The sequence below is a fragment of the Bubalus kerabau genome, chromosome 8, assembly GCF_029407905.1.
Source record: "Bubalus kerabau isolate K-KA32 ecotype Philippines breed swamp buffalo chromosome 8, PCC_UOA_SB_1v2, whole genome shotgun sequence".
Taxonomy (NCBI): Eukaryota; Metazoa; Chordata; class Mammalia; order Artiodactyla; family Bovidae; genus Bubalus; species Bubalus kerabau.
The window spans coordinates 43,304,599-43,319,570 of NC_073631.1; the positions used below are offsets into that span (position 1 = coordinate 43,304,599).

General features: G+C 35.9%; 1 protein-coding gene and 1 long non-coding RNA gene across 2 annotated transcripts in view; one reads left to right on the top strand and one right to left on the bottom strand.

The window, feature by feature from the left end:
* The window catches only part of LOC129659064 (platelet glycoprotein 4-like), a 38,080-nt gene extending 32,601 nt beyond the window's left edge, over positions 1 to 5,479 (bottom strand). Inside the window, exon 1 of the mRNA XM_055590136.1 lies at positions 5,386 to 5,479. The gene's annotated coding sequence lies outside the window, so the exon portion shown is untranslated. The remainder of the gene's footprint in view (positions 1 to 5,385) is intronic.
* Positions 1 to 14,972, top strand: part of LOC129659067 (uncharacterized) — an 89,597-nt gene that overhangs the window by 71,303 nt on the left and 3,322 nt on the right. The window lies entirely within an intron of this gene.

Here is a 14,972-nt window from a genome sequence, read left to right on the forward strand (position 1 = left end):
AGTGCAAGAAAACAGTCAGTAATTTATTCTGTTGAATTGCATGGTTAGACAGTTACTAGTCTAATACCGGTCTGAATCATATAAACAAAGAAAGAAGTTTTGCTGTAGCATTCCTGCATACATGTACTGAAAGGTGAGATTGAATTTGTCTACTTTTCCAAATTTTGAACTCCCTGACTCACTTTTGTTACCTTGATATAAATTTACATTTTTTTTTTAAGAATAGACAAGATATTTCACATGAATTTTGTCCTGCTCTATCAGCAGCTTTGCTCTCTACGGTTTCACTTACCCAGGGTCAAATAAGGTCAACTGAGTGTAACTGAAACCATAGAATAAGGGGGAGTTCTACTTATGGCTTGGTGCTATCTGTGATTTCAGCCACACGAAGGGTTTTAGAAGGTATCTGCCCATACCTGTGGAGAAAAGAGGGACTGCTGTACTTGTGTTCATTTATTATGCTTCAGTATCTTGTCACCATGAGTGAATGTTGCCATTCTAATCGTACTTTAACCTTATACTTCATACTACAAAATTCCAAATAGAACAACACAGAAGGGTTACAGACATGGACCCTGAACACAGCGGAAAATCCCTGTATATCTGTGGCTCTGCATCCGTGGATCCAGCCAGCTACATATTGTGGATCAGGCAGTACTGTGATATTTACTGAAAAAATTCTGTGTAAAAGTACACCCACAAAGTTTAAACCTATTATGTTCAAGGGTTACCTGTAGTTTTATTCACCTGCAGCAAAAGAGGGACAAACATTACGCAAGACATACACTGAGTACATAAGAGAAAAGTTCAAGTTACTCAGCACATTCTACTCAGCTGCTTTCCCACTAATGTTTATATTCAAAAAGCAGTGTTGTTTGTATCCACTCTTCTCTCAAATGCAGCTATTTAGAGCATATAATATTTCTGCCTTACATGTTTGGTTGTCTTAATAATGTAGCTTCTTACATATTGAAATTTATTTTACCTGCTAACTTTAAGTTTTGTTTGTTATTTCTTTGTCATAAGAAACAGTAAGATATAGATATCTGTAGCAATTTATTCAGAGAAGGCAATGGCACCCCACTCCAGTACTCTTGCCTGGAAAATCCCATGGACTGAGGAGCCTGGTGGGCTGCAGTCCATGGGGTCGCAAAGAGTCAGACACGACTGAGCGACTTCACTTTCACTTCTCACTTTCATGCATTGGAGAAGGAAATGGCAACCCACTCCAGTGTTCTTGCCTGGAGAATCCCAGGGACGGGGGAGCCTGGTGGGCTACCGTCTATGGGGTCGCACAGAGTCGGACACGAAGCGACTTAGCAGCAGCAGCAGCAGCAATTTATTGCTTGCTTAAAGTGCTTAAATTTAGGAAATGAAGAATAATCACAGGTTTAGGAAAGAAAACTAATTATTTGGACTTAGATCAGGAAGGAAATGGCAACACACTCCAGTATTCTCCCTTGGAGAATCCATGGACAATGGAGCCTGGCGGGCTATAGCCCGTGCGTTTGCAAAAGTCGGACACGACTTAGCGACTAAACCACCACCACCAGGTCAAGAAGAGAAAATAAAAAGGCATATTTGATTTATAAGGTAGAACTATCTTATACCTTTCTTGAGTCTGTAGGGAGATTAGCTCTACCATTTCAGAGATTATACATTTTATTCCTTTTGTAGAATTCACGAATATATCTACATGTGCGCTATCTTTGAAAGAACTAAGAGTTTCTCTGGTTTTTCTTTTCTGTCAAATCAGTGGAGTGTTTCTGGAATGAACTTACGAGCATTATGCCTTTCCACTATGTTAGAAATCTGGTGGCAGAAACTGAGACTGAGCTATAAGAAGCCTCTCCAATGAATAGGTCAGAATATTAGAGAAAGTTGCCTGAAAATCTGTAATAACTCAGATATGTGGATAGTGCTATGTTCCCTGGGAAATGCCACCAAGGAAAAGCTTGAAGTGAGTGTTAGTCGCTCAGTCATGTCCAACTCTTTGTGTGACCCCATGGTCTGTTCGTGGGCTTCTCCAGGCAAGAATACTGGAAGATCCCCTTCTCCAGGAGATCTTTCCAACCCAGGGATCAAACCCAGGTCTCCTACATTGCAGGCAGATTCTTTACCATCTGAACTACCAGGGAAGCCCAAGGAAAGTCTTGGCCAGACGTAAAATTTCCTGGGTTGTGAACTACAATACTTTAAAACAATTTCGGGTTACAGAAGTACATACTTGCGCCATCAATGAATGCCAGGACCTAGATGACCCAGTTTTAGAGTTTTGGTTATGATTACTGCAACAAGCAGGTGGAATATGAATGATGAAAGTTCCTTTTTACACTCTTACATGATTTCTAGGTGTGTTTACAAAGCTATGATTCCCTAGCCATGAATAAGATGTAGATTCACATCCAGCTAGTTAAATCAGTCATTTAAATCTTGTGTTTCATCATAAGGAAACACAAGGTCATTAGACTAATACTAATTTTACACACAATCCCAGTATATAAAGATAGTTAAAAGAAAAGCTATTCTGGTCAAAGTATGGACTCTGAGTCATCCCCAAAGAACCCAAGGGCTCTGTGGAAAATGTTTAAATAATTAGGTTAGGGGATCTCCAACACCTTTTCTCATTGAAATTACCACAAACTTTCCAATTTACTTGTGCATTTCCATCCTATCAGAATATATGGACCTAAAATATGTAATAGAAAAAAATATACATAAAATAATATACTTCACTAAATGATACCTCTCACATATTAGAACTTATAACTGTTTTGGTGACAGTTTAAAAAAATTAAAACAATAAATGCATTGGACTTCATGTAGTATACTAAAGTTTCTTTTAGAAACAATATTATCTTTTAGAGTACTTTTGGAATACTTGATTACTGGGACTGCTGTAAGGTTGAGGTGATTCCCTTAGAGTCATATTGGTTTAAATAGAACTATCTGAAGCCATTTTTGATGTATCCAAGATGGAAATACTATTATTATTTTTTTTTTTTTTTAACCTCAATTTTTTTTTACCTCAAGTTGTAAGGTACTATACAGTCTGCAGGAATTATACTGATTCTGGGCTTTAAAGTCAAGTAATTTAGGTCACTCCTGGGTCTTAATATTATATCATTTCTCTGTGGCTCAATTTTCTCTAACTGGATATGATATATATCATGTAAGCTTTCAAATGTCAGTTCAGCTCAGTCGTGTCCGACTCTTTGTGACCCCATGGACTGTAGCATGTCAGGCTTCCCTGTCTATCACCAACTCCCAGAGCTTACTCAAACTCATGTCCATTGAGTCAGTGATGCCATCCAACCATCTCATCCTCTGTCATCCCCTTTTCCTCCCACCTTCAATCTTTCCCAGCATCAGGGTCTTTACAAATTTCAAATGTCAAATCAGATTAAATGAGATAAAAATTCCTATCATACCATGTTATTTTTATTTCAAATGTTATTATGACATGTTATTTTAAGCGATCATAACAGTAAAATATTATTGCATATTGACCAAGTATTATTTTTTTTAAATCTAATAAACATATTTTACACAAGTAGGAATGATTATTTGCAAAACACTTGAGACTACCATAAAATCTGATGAGATGATTTGTCCTTTATATATAGAGAAACTAAGACTATCATGCAAATAAAATTGCAGCTTCTAGCTTAGAACAGTGCTCTTTGAAACTTTCAGGTATGACTTGGGCCAGTGAACCAAAAAAAGAAAAAGAAAAACACCTTGTGATTAAATCAGAAAACAGAGAACCAATTCTTCAGGACCAAAGAATCCATAATTCAAATATATTTGAATAAACTTTGCCAAATATTTTCATGAAATACATAGGTAGCAACTAGAACTTCCAAGGTAAATTACAAATTTTTCAGTACACTCTGTCCTAATACCTCTCTGGTTATAATTTTGAGATCCTCCCAGGCTACTCTGCTCTCTGGTGATTATGTTTTGGATTTATCTTTCTGGTCTTATAATGATTCTGGTAAATGAAAAAAAATTTTTATGTATTTTTCTTCTCAAAGTCCAGTTAACCACTGGACCTTCCAGATGACGAAATTTTTTGAATTTTTTGATCATTTTTTGAACCAATATTAAAAGCAATGTTTCTTTTACTATTTTAATACCACATAGTGAAGAAAAGACTGAAAAGTACTTGCAAAGATTTTTGAAAATACCTTTCAATATATAACTTGATAATTCTAGAAACTGAGATACAGAAAATTTATGCCATTACAGTTATGTATGAATTCCATTACTAATTAAATTATAACTTTAAATTTCTTCAAAATGATTTATTCTTATTTAAACTTGGTATCATCACTCAGGAAAATAATGCACTGATATTTGTCATAAGCTTCCTAAAAAGCTAAAATCATTCATTCTGATTTATTTTTATTATGTTACCAAGTTTTATATAATTTATACAAAATTATTAAATTTAGAATCATTATTTGAAATTAATATAATTTACCATTCCCAGTACAATTATAATAGCTTTGTTCACTTAAAAATAACATATCCAAGAACACATTGCATTTCGCCATGTAGACTAATGTCAGATTCACCAAAAATTGGGTAATTCAGATAGAAAGTTAAACCAATAACTCTAAAATAATAAATAGTTAATAATTGCATAGAAGAAAGCATGTTGCTATAAGAGTAGCAAATCATTTATAGGAAATAATTCTATATTTATTTTTATTAATGCTGATTTTCATTCATAATTTAAATGAAAAATCATGTATAAATAGCTTAAGTAGACTATGAAAGTTCTGCAGTTAATCATATCGGATAGTACATTATTTTAAATATTCACATATATGTACAGATAAACATAAGATTTTAAACAAGAAGCAAAATGCCATAGACTAGTGGACAAGGTTTTAATATTTTTTTTTACAAATAAAAGTTAAGATTGATTCCTGCTTGCTATTGTTGTTCTGTAACTTCTTAAGGGTTTTTATATAGTAGTGTCATCTCCTACCATTTGGAAGATAGAAATCGTTTATTAAAAAATGAAAAAAAACATTGACTCACTTTTAAAAAAGGTTAAAAAGAATTTTTCAGTCAAATGCTCCAACATTTGAACAGTTAATTCTTAGTAGGATCAAATGATATACCCTAGAAAACCCTACACTGAAATCCTGATTTCAGTTTATGATTACATAAAGTTTGAAAGTTTAAATATGCTTTAAGGAAAAAAAAGAGAGAGAAAGACAATGCCACATCTCAGTGGGTGTTTTGTTGCAAGAGATTCATTTTGATATTTGGCAAATCTAATACAGTTATGTAAAGTTTAAAAATAAAATAAAATTAAAAAAAAAAAAAAAAAAAAAAAAAAAAAAAAAAAAAAAAAAGAAAGAAACCTACATTCATCTCAATACTGATATGGATCCTTAGAGTCAGTTTTTGTATTCTGGTGAAGATCCGTCGCCCATATCTGAGATCCTCTGCAGCTCTTTGTGTGCATGCGTCACACACAGTTTTCCATCCAAGCATATCAGATACCAGAGAGACAAAAGGAACTAAACTTGCTGAGTGGCCTTTAATACACTCAGTTTTACTACACAATCATTATTTCAGATGATAAACTAAGACCTGGGGATGGATAGGAAGTGCAGATGAAAGAATTATCAGTCTGACTTTCCTGCGTGATATAACTTGAAGAACTCATTTCTTGAAGTTTAAATAAAGTACACTTTCCCATACAGCATTAATCTAAAGGGTGTTGAGGCTAATAACTGCAAAACAAAAATGGAGACTGTCAGTCAACAAGAATGACAAACAAACTTTAAAAAAGGAAATAGCCTATTGTTCTAACTGGAAGTTCTTCACTATCATTTCTGTTAGTTTTACAGAAGTTTCCTGACCACAGAAAAATTCTTCTATGCAAACTAAAAATCATTAAATTTATCTTCAATCTCTTCAGATAAAAAGACAATCATCACATAACACTTAAATAATTCTACTATTTAGGATGAACTTTTAATGTAAAAAAAAAAGTGTGTACATAAGTTACTTTAAAATAAAGTCATTATTTTAAAATCTAACCAAATAAAAGGCCTTGCACTTTGAGAGAAAGACCCTCCCAGATGGCGCTAGTGGTAAAGAACCTGCCTGCAAGTACAGGAAACGTAAGAGATGAGGGTTCAATCCCCTGGAGGAGGAAATGGCAACCCACTCCAGTATTCTTGCCTGGAGAATCCTATGGATAGAGGAGCCTGGCAAGCTACAAGCGTGGGGTTGCAAAGACTTTGCCCACAAATGTATATCCATATGTATATGGACTAGTGCATACAGTGAATCATAACTTCTGCTACTTGCCTCTTTTAATATCAGGTACCTTGGAGATATTCTCATATTATGAATAGTGTTAACTGTTATTTTTTCAATTATTGAAAAATAGTCTGTAATAAAAGTGTATTGTGTTTTAAATAAATAACCCATATCATATTTAATGGAACTTTAAAAACAATGCTAAAAATTCATATGTGTGGTTTTATTTATGTACTTGGTCCCAGTAAACAGCAAAAGTGAAATTTCTAGATCAATAATACGTACTTTCTTTTGGTAGAAAGAGTATTAGCAAATTTCTTTTTATACATGTACCCAGAAGTGTTTGTAAATGCCTGTCTCAATATATCACACACACTGGTTCATACTGAACTTTATTTTTAACAAGTGCTTATTTTATTGGTAAATAATTTAGTGAAGTTTAACCTATTAATTATATTGGTATTTGTATTTTAAAGTAATTCTGCTAATATACTTGTTCATCTTTTTTTTTTCCCTTGGGGTTTGTTTGTCCTTATTAATTAATAATGAAATAGCTACTCTTTTAACATTTGACCCTTTAAAAAAGATTTTTTTAATATTTTAAACTTTATTTTTAAGGTTATTTAAATTTTCAATTTTTATGAAATTTAATAAACTTTCTTTTATAAACTTTAATAAACTTTCTTCTAGCTTTTGTATGGTTTCAGAAAATCCTTTAGGACAGTATTTCTCAATCAGCTGAATCATGGACTTTATCCCTTGTGAAGTGAAAGAGGAAGAGTAAAGTACATTGTGTAATTGTAAATATTACAACATATTTAGGAAGCAGATGACAGATGCATAAAAAAGAGTTCTAGATGGGGGATCACAGAGTCCAATTTCTGACCACAGCTCTATTAATAATAATAGGTTTTGTGAACTGAGCTTCATACAGTCATCATATTCCTGATTTTCCTTCTTGTTAAAGAAACTAACTCTAGAGCCTACCTACAGTCTCAAGCTGAAGATTAAATCATATGGTAGATTTAAATTTAGGATGTAAAGATGAATGCAGATTTTATATAGTAGATAAAAATGTTTAAGTGATTCACTCTTTTTTTGTAGTCTAACAAATGAAAAGAATTTTATTATATGCTTTGCAATTCTAGATTGTATGGGCAGTCAAAGACCTATACATTTTAATGATTATATGGTCCCAGAGTTAACATGTATTGGGAGCTTACTATCTGTCAGTTATTGAAAAAAGTGTTTCACAAATGTTATCTCATTGACCTTGTATGTGCTTTAGACAACTAGTTGAGGTCACACAACTAATATATGCCAAAACAAGGATTAAAACCCCAATCATCTAACTGAAGAGCCCATATACTTTTCTGAAAGAAAAAATATATATACATATATAAATGAGTTCTTGGTTAATACCTAACTTTACATATTCTTTTTAAGACATTTGTACAAACTGAATAGCGGTTTTAAATAACCTGATGTTAGAAAGTTATATCTAAATTCAACAGACAAGAAGTGAAAAGGAGTATATTCTGTATGTGGCAAGTAATAAAATTATTTTGAGATTAAATAAAACAAATTTTATCCTAAAGACCTGTAAAGTACACAGTACACATACACTGTAAAGAATTTCACAGTATTAGTTACCAGTGTAAAACAATAAGGTAAAATTTGTGTCGTCACTTTTATCCTTGGGGTAACTAATCATGGATATTTACACACACGTATTTGTGCATATGTGTGTATAGCACACATAATTATGTGTGTATGTATCTATATATACATGAACACCTATATTTTCAATCACTGCCTTGTTCATTTACAGAAGTATTAAGCCAGTGGTAGGCTCTACCTGATTTATATGGTGAGTAGGGGCTTCACATGCAGAAATAAAAATAAATATATATGTATACAGTTTAAAAAGAGAATATTAAATACACAAAGCATATTAAGTACACAGTAATGCCAGTGAAAGCTTGAGAGATTAAAATTGAGATTTCTATACAACTTTTAAAAGAAAATTTCAAGGACATTGCTAAAGCTAAAATGCATAATATCAAGGTCTTTGAAGTTTAGACTTAAGCCATGTAGTCTAATGAATAAAAACACAGGATGAAAGTAAACCTACTTCATCAAAGATATAAAATAAACTTACCTGTATATTTCATAGGAGCTGTGGTGGAAGCTGTGTGTAAAAGACAGATTAAAGCGAGAGAGCCTCAGTATATGTGGATAGCTTTCATGTGGGCAGAGTTAGATCAATATGTAATTTCAAAGGCTACCTAAAAATCTTGGCAGACATCATCTTTACTTGTTTGCAGAGCTGACTCAACTCTCTAAGGAGAGGGAAAAAGTCATTTTTATGTTCTTATCTATATATACATACATATGTATGTGCACACATATATCCACACATATGCACACACATGCATGCTTATGTGTGTGTATACCTTGTACTTCCCTTTGTTTATCTGCCTCAAAATTGTATATGTAACAGGAAAATTATTTTGTCTTTTAAATTTTTTATTTTGTATTGGGGTGTAGACCATTAAAAAACAATGCTAATTGTTTGATAGTTTCGGGTGAACAGGGAAGGAACTCAGCCACACAGGTACATGTATCTATTCTCCCCCAAACCCCCCTCCCATCCAGGCTGTCACGTAACATTGAGTGGAGTTTCATGTGCTTTACAGTAGGTCCTTGTTGGTTATCTATTTTAAATATAGCAGTGTGTACATGTGTACATGTCCATCCCAAACTCCCTAACTATCCCTTCCCCCCATCCTTCCCCCAGTTTCTCTGTTGGTCTCTTTCTGTTTTGTAAGTACACTCATTTGTATAATTTATTTTTATGTTCCACATACAAGGAATGTCATATGATATTTCTCCTTCTCTGTCTGACTTACTTCACCTATTATGACAATCTTTAGGTCCATCCATGTTGCTGGAAATGACATTATTTCACTCTTTTTAATGGCTGAGTAATATTCCACTGCATATATGTACCATTTCTTCTTTATCCATTCCTCTGTTGATGGACATCTAGGTTATTTCCATATCTTGGCTATTGCAAACAGTGCTGCAATGAACATTGTATCCTTTCAGATCATATTTTTCTCTGGATATATGCCCAGGAGTGGGATTGCAGGGTTATATGGTAGATCTATTATTTTTGGTTTTTAAGGAACCTCCATACTATTCTCCATAGTGCCTATACCAATTTACATTCCCACCAAAGTATAGGAGGGCTCCCTTGTCTCCACATCCTCTCTGCATTTATGTAACAGAAAATTTTTGTCAGGACTGAGAAGTTAAGGTTCAAATGCTTTAGGCACCCACTCAAATAAATGATTCCATTTTGGAGCTTGAATGCTGCCAGCTGAAGTTGAGGGTTGTCCTTGTTTGTGTCCATCCAAGCACTTCATTAGGAGTAAAGAGGCTTCTTTTTTGAGCCAACACATAACCTCTTTATCTTCCTTATATTGTGCCCATTTATCTGAAGCTCTTGAAGTATATGAAATACACATAATTCCTCTATCACTTAGCAGCCCTATTGAAAAGAAGTACTAAACTTTTCCCAATGTTAGCTTTCCAAAATTAGAATTCTGTAAGTTGCTACCCTAAGATATTGAATGGAAAAACTGTGTTCCATGCTTATGTTTAGAAAACGGAATTAAAGGAGTATTGGTGGAACATATGTCATGCTTATATGTTTGGTGACGCCTCAGAAGGGCTATTTATTTTGCAATATTTCCCAAATATTTACCCAGAGGACCAAATTTTCCCATAGAGTATCTGTTATCATACCCCAGAACTAGTGTTCTAAGTTATACCATTTAGTAAATGTTACTACAGGATATTTTAGTCCCTAAATATAAGGTTCTTCAAGGTTTCCAGATTATTACACAGGTAATATATAGGCTGTTGATGACTTCAAAGAGAACCCTAAAAACTTTGCCTTTGGGAGGGCCTTTTATTATTTAAAGTTTTTTTTTTTTTTTTAATGATAATACAACTTAGCAGACTCTCCATGGCTTAACATGACAGTAATTTCTTTCTTTTTCATAACACTTGCTGGTGAGGCTGTGCTCCACACCATCACCCAGGAAGTCATGCTGATGGGAATCTCTGCATATTGTCAGGTGTAGCAGCAGGTGATAAGAACCTAAGGGCTCTGCAGTGCTTCCTAGAGAGTGTTGTGTGGCACTTCCTAGGAAGCATTGCATGGAACTTCCATCCATAGACTGTCAGCCAGAATTTATTGCATAACTGCTCCTAATTGTAGGGATCTGAGAGATGCAGGAGAGGGGACAAAATATTTGGGGCCACCCCTGCCTCTGCCACAGCTGACAATACTCCTTATCTCCTTTTTCTGAAGAAAATTGCCATGGCATTAACAGATTGATATCTTCTGAATTTAATAATAATCTAGATATTGTACAATGGTGAATAGAGTTTCCCACAGATGAGGATGTATTCAGTGTAAAGGAAGATTAAATCATTAGTAAGATATTTCACATTTAAGGGAAGTTTCAGAAGGTTACAGAAGGAAATTGAAGTCATGTTTAGAATTCACTTAAATGGTAGCTATGTAGTTACAGGAAAGTGTCATGTGGTACAAAAAGTTAATAAAATAGTGCTGTTACTACTATAATCAGATGATGAAAGTTAGCATGTCAGTGCAAGCCAAAGAACTGAGAAAACAACTATTTCAAATATTGAGAACATTTTGTGTACCTTATTATGCTCTTGTGTTATTCAGTCACTCAGATCAGATCAGATCAGATCAGTCGCTCAGTCATGTCTGACTCTTTGTGACCCCATGAATCGCAGCACGCCAGGCCTCCCTGTCCATCACCAACTCCCAGAGTTCACTGAGACTCACGTCCATCGAGTCAGTGATGCCATCCAGCCATCTCATCCTCTGTCGTCCCCTTCTCCTCCTTCCCCCAATCCCTCCCAGCATCAGAGTCTTTTCCAATGAGTGAACTCTTCGCGTGAGGTGGCCAAAGTACTGGAGTTTCAGATTTAGCATCATTCCTTCCAAAGAAATCCCAGGGCTGATCTCCTTCAGAATGGACTGATTGGATCTCCTTGCAGTCCAACGGATTCTCAAGAGTCTTCTCCAACACCACAGTTCAAAAGCATCAATTCTTCGGTGCTCAGCCTTCTTCACAGTCCAACTCTCACATCCATACACGACCACAGGAAAAACTATAGCCTTGACTAGACGAACCTTTGTTGGCAAAGTAATGTCTCTGCTTTTCAATATGCTATCTAAGTTGGTCATAACTTTCCTTCCAAGGAGTAAGTGTCTTTTAATTTCATGGCTGCAGTCACCATCTGCAGTGATTTTGGAGCCCAGAAAAACAAAGTCTGACACTGTTTCCACTGTTTCCCCATCTATTTCCCATGAAGTGATGGGACCTGATGCCATGATCTTCGTTTTCTGAATGTTGAGCATTAAGCCAACTTTTTCACTCTCCACTTTCACTTTCATCAAGAGGCTTTTTAGTTCGTCTTCACTTTCTGCCATCAGGGTGGTGTCATCTGCATATCTGAGGTTATTGATATTTCTCCCGGCAATCTTGATTCCAGCTTGTGCTTCTTCCAGTCCAGCGTTTCTCATGATGTACTCTGCATAGAAGTTAAATAAGCAGGGTGACAATATACAGCCTTGATGTCCTCCTTTTCCTATTTGGAACCAGACCATTGTTCCATGTCCAGTTCTAACTGTTGCTTCCTGACCTGCATACAAATTTCTCAAGAGGCAGGTCAGGTGGTCTGGTATTCCCATCTCTTTCAGAATTTTCCATAGTTTATTGTGATCCACATAGTCAAAGGCTTTGGCATAGTCAAGAAAGGAGAAGTAGATGTTTTTCTGGAACTCTCTTGCTTTTTCCATGATCCAGCGGATGTTGGCAATTTGATCTCTGGTTCCTCTGCCTTTTCTAAAACCAACTTGAACATCAGGAAGTTCACGGTTCACATATTGCTGAAGCCTGGCTTGGAGAATTTTGAGCATTATTTTACTAGCGTGTGAGATGAGTGGAATTGTGCAGTAGTTTGAGCATTCTTTGGCATTGCCTTTCTTTGGGGTTGGAATGAAAACTGACCTTTTCTAGTCCTGTGGCCACTGCTGAGTTTTCCAAATTTGCTTGCATATTGAGTGCCGCACTTTCACAACATCATCTTTCAGGATTTGGAATAGCTCAACTGGAATTCCATCACCTCCACTAGCTTTGTTCGTAGTGATGCTTTGTAAGGCCCACATGACTTCACATTCCAGGATGTCTGGCTCTAGGTAGTGATCACACCATCGTGATTATCTGGGTCGTGAAGATATTTTTGGTACAGTTCTTCTGTGTATTCTTGACATCTCTTCTTAATATCTTCTGCTTCTGTTAGGTCCATACCATTTCTGTCCTTTATCGAGCCCATCTTTACATGAACTGTTCGTTTGGTATCTCTGATTTTCTTGAAGAGATCTCTAGTCTTTCCCATTCTGTTGTTTCCCTCTATTGCTTTGCATTGATCGCTGAAGAAAGCTTTCTTATCTTTTCTTGCTATTCTTTGGAACTCTGCATTCAGATGTTTCTATCTTTCCTTGTCTCCTTTGCGTTTCGCTTCTCTTCTTTTCACAGCTATGAGGGCAGGAATCCCTCAGAAGAAATGGAGTAGCCATCATGGTCAACAAAAAAGTCCGAAATGCAGTACTTGGATGCAATCTCAAAAATGACAGAATGATCTCTGTTCGTTTCCAAGGCAAACCATTCAATATCACAGTAATCCAAGTCTATGCCCCAACCAGTAACGCTGAAGAAGCTGAAGTTGAACGGTTCTATGATTAGAACTAACACCCAAAAAAGATGTCCTTTTCATTATAGGGGACTGGAATGAAAAGTAGGAAGTCAAGAAACACCTGGAGTAACAGGCAAATTTGGCCTTGGAATTCAGAATGAAGCAGGGCAAAGACTAATAGAGTTTTGCCAAGAAAATGCAGTGGTCATAACAAACACCCTCTTCCAACAACACAAGAGAAGACTCTATACATGGACATCACCAGATGGTCAACACCGAAATCAGATTGATTATATTCTTTGCAGCCAAAGATGGAGAAACTCTATACAGTCAGCAAAAACAAGACCAGGAGCTGACTATGCCTCAGACCATGAACTCCTTATTGCCAAATTCAGACTGAAATTGAAGAAAGTAGGGAAAGTAGGGAAAACCACTAGACCATTCAGGTATGACCTAAATCAAATCCTTTATGATTATACAGTGTAAGTGTATAGATTTAATAGATTTAAGGGCCTAGATCTGATAGATAGAGTGCCTGATGAGCTATGGAATGAGGTTCGTGACATTGTACAGGAGACAGGGATCAAGACCATCTGCATGGAAAAGAAATGCAAAAAAGCAAAATGGCTGTCTGGGGAGGCCTTACAAATTCAGTCACTCAGTCGTGTCTAACTCCCTGAAGCCCCATGGACTGCAGCACAGCAGGCTTCCCTATCTTTAACTGACTCCTGGAGCTTGTTCAAACTCATGTCCATTAAGTCATTGATGCCATCCAACCATCTCATCCTCTGTCATCCCCTTCTATTCCTGCGTTCAATCTTTCACAGCATCAGGGTCTTTTGTAATGAGTTGGCTCTTCTCATCAGGTGGCCAAAGTATTGCAGCTGCAGCTTCAGACTGACTGGTTTGATCTCCTTGTTGTCCAAGGGACTCTCAAGAGTCCTCTCCAACATCTCAGTTCAAAAGCATTAATTCTTTGGCACCCACCCTTCTTTATGGTCCAACTCTCACATCTGTATATAACTACTGGAAAAACCATAGCTTTGACTAGATGGACTTTTGTTGGCAAAGTAATGTCCCTGCTTTTTAATGTGCTGTGTAGGTTGGTCATAGCTATTCTTCCAAGGAGCAAGTGTCTTTTAAGTTCATGGCTGCAGTCTGCAGTGAGTTTGGAGCCCAAGAAAATAAAGTCTGTCATTGTTTTCCATTTTTTCCCCATCTCTTTGCCATGAAGTGATGGAACCAGATACCATCATCTTCATTTTTTGAATGTTGAGTTTCAAGCCAGCTTTTTTCGCTCTATTCTTTCATCTTCATCAAGAACCTCTTTATTTATTTTTTTTACATGTTTATTCATATTTATTGAGCAACTGCTATTAACATACAGTGATGCATTAATGCAAGAACCTCTTTAGTTTCTCTTTGCTTTCTGCCATAAAGGTAGTGTCATCTGCATATCTGAGGTTATTGATATTTCTCCTGGCAATATTGATTCCATTTTGTGATTCATCCAGCCTGTCTTCACATGATGTACCCTGCATAGAAGTTAAATAAGCAGGGTGACAGTATACAGCCTTGACATACTTCTTTCCCAATTTGGAATCAGTCCATTTTTCCATCTCTGGTTCTAACTGTTGCTTCTTGACGTGCATATAGATTTCTCAGGAGGCACCGAAAGTGGTCTGGTATTCTAATTCTCTGTAAGAATTTTCCAGTTTGTTGTTCAAAGGCTTTTAGCATAGTCAATGAATCAGAAATAGATGTTTTTTTCTGGAATTGTCTTGCCTTTTCTATGATCCAACAGATGTTATCAATTTGACTCTGGTGCCTCGGTCTTTTCTAAATCCCACTTGAAGGTCTGGGAGTTCTTGGTT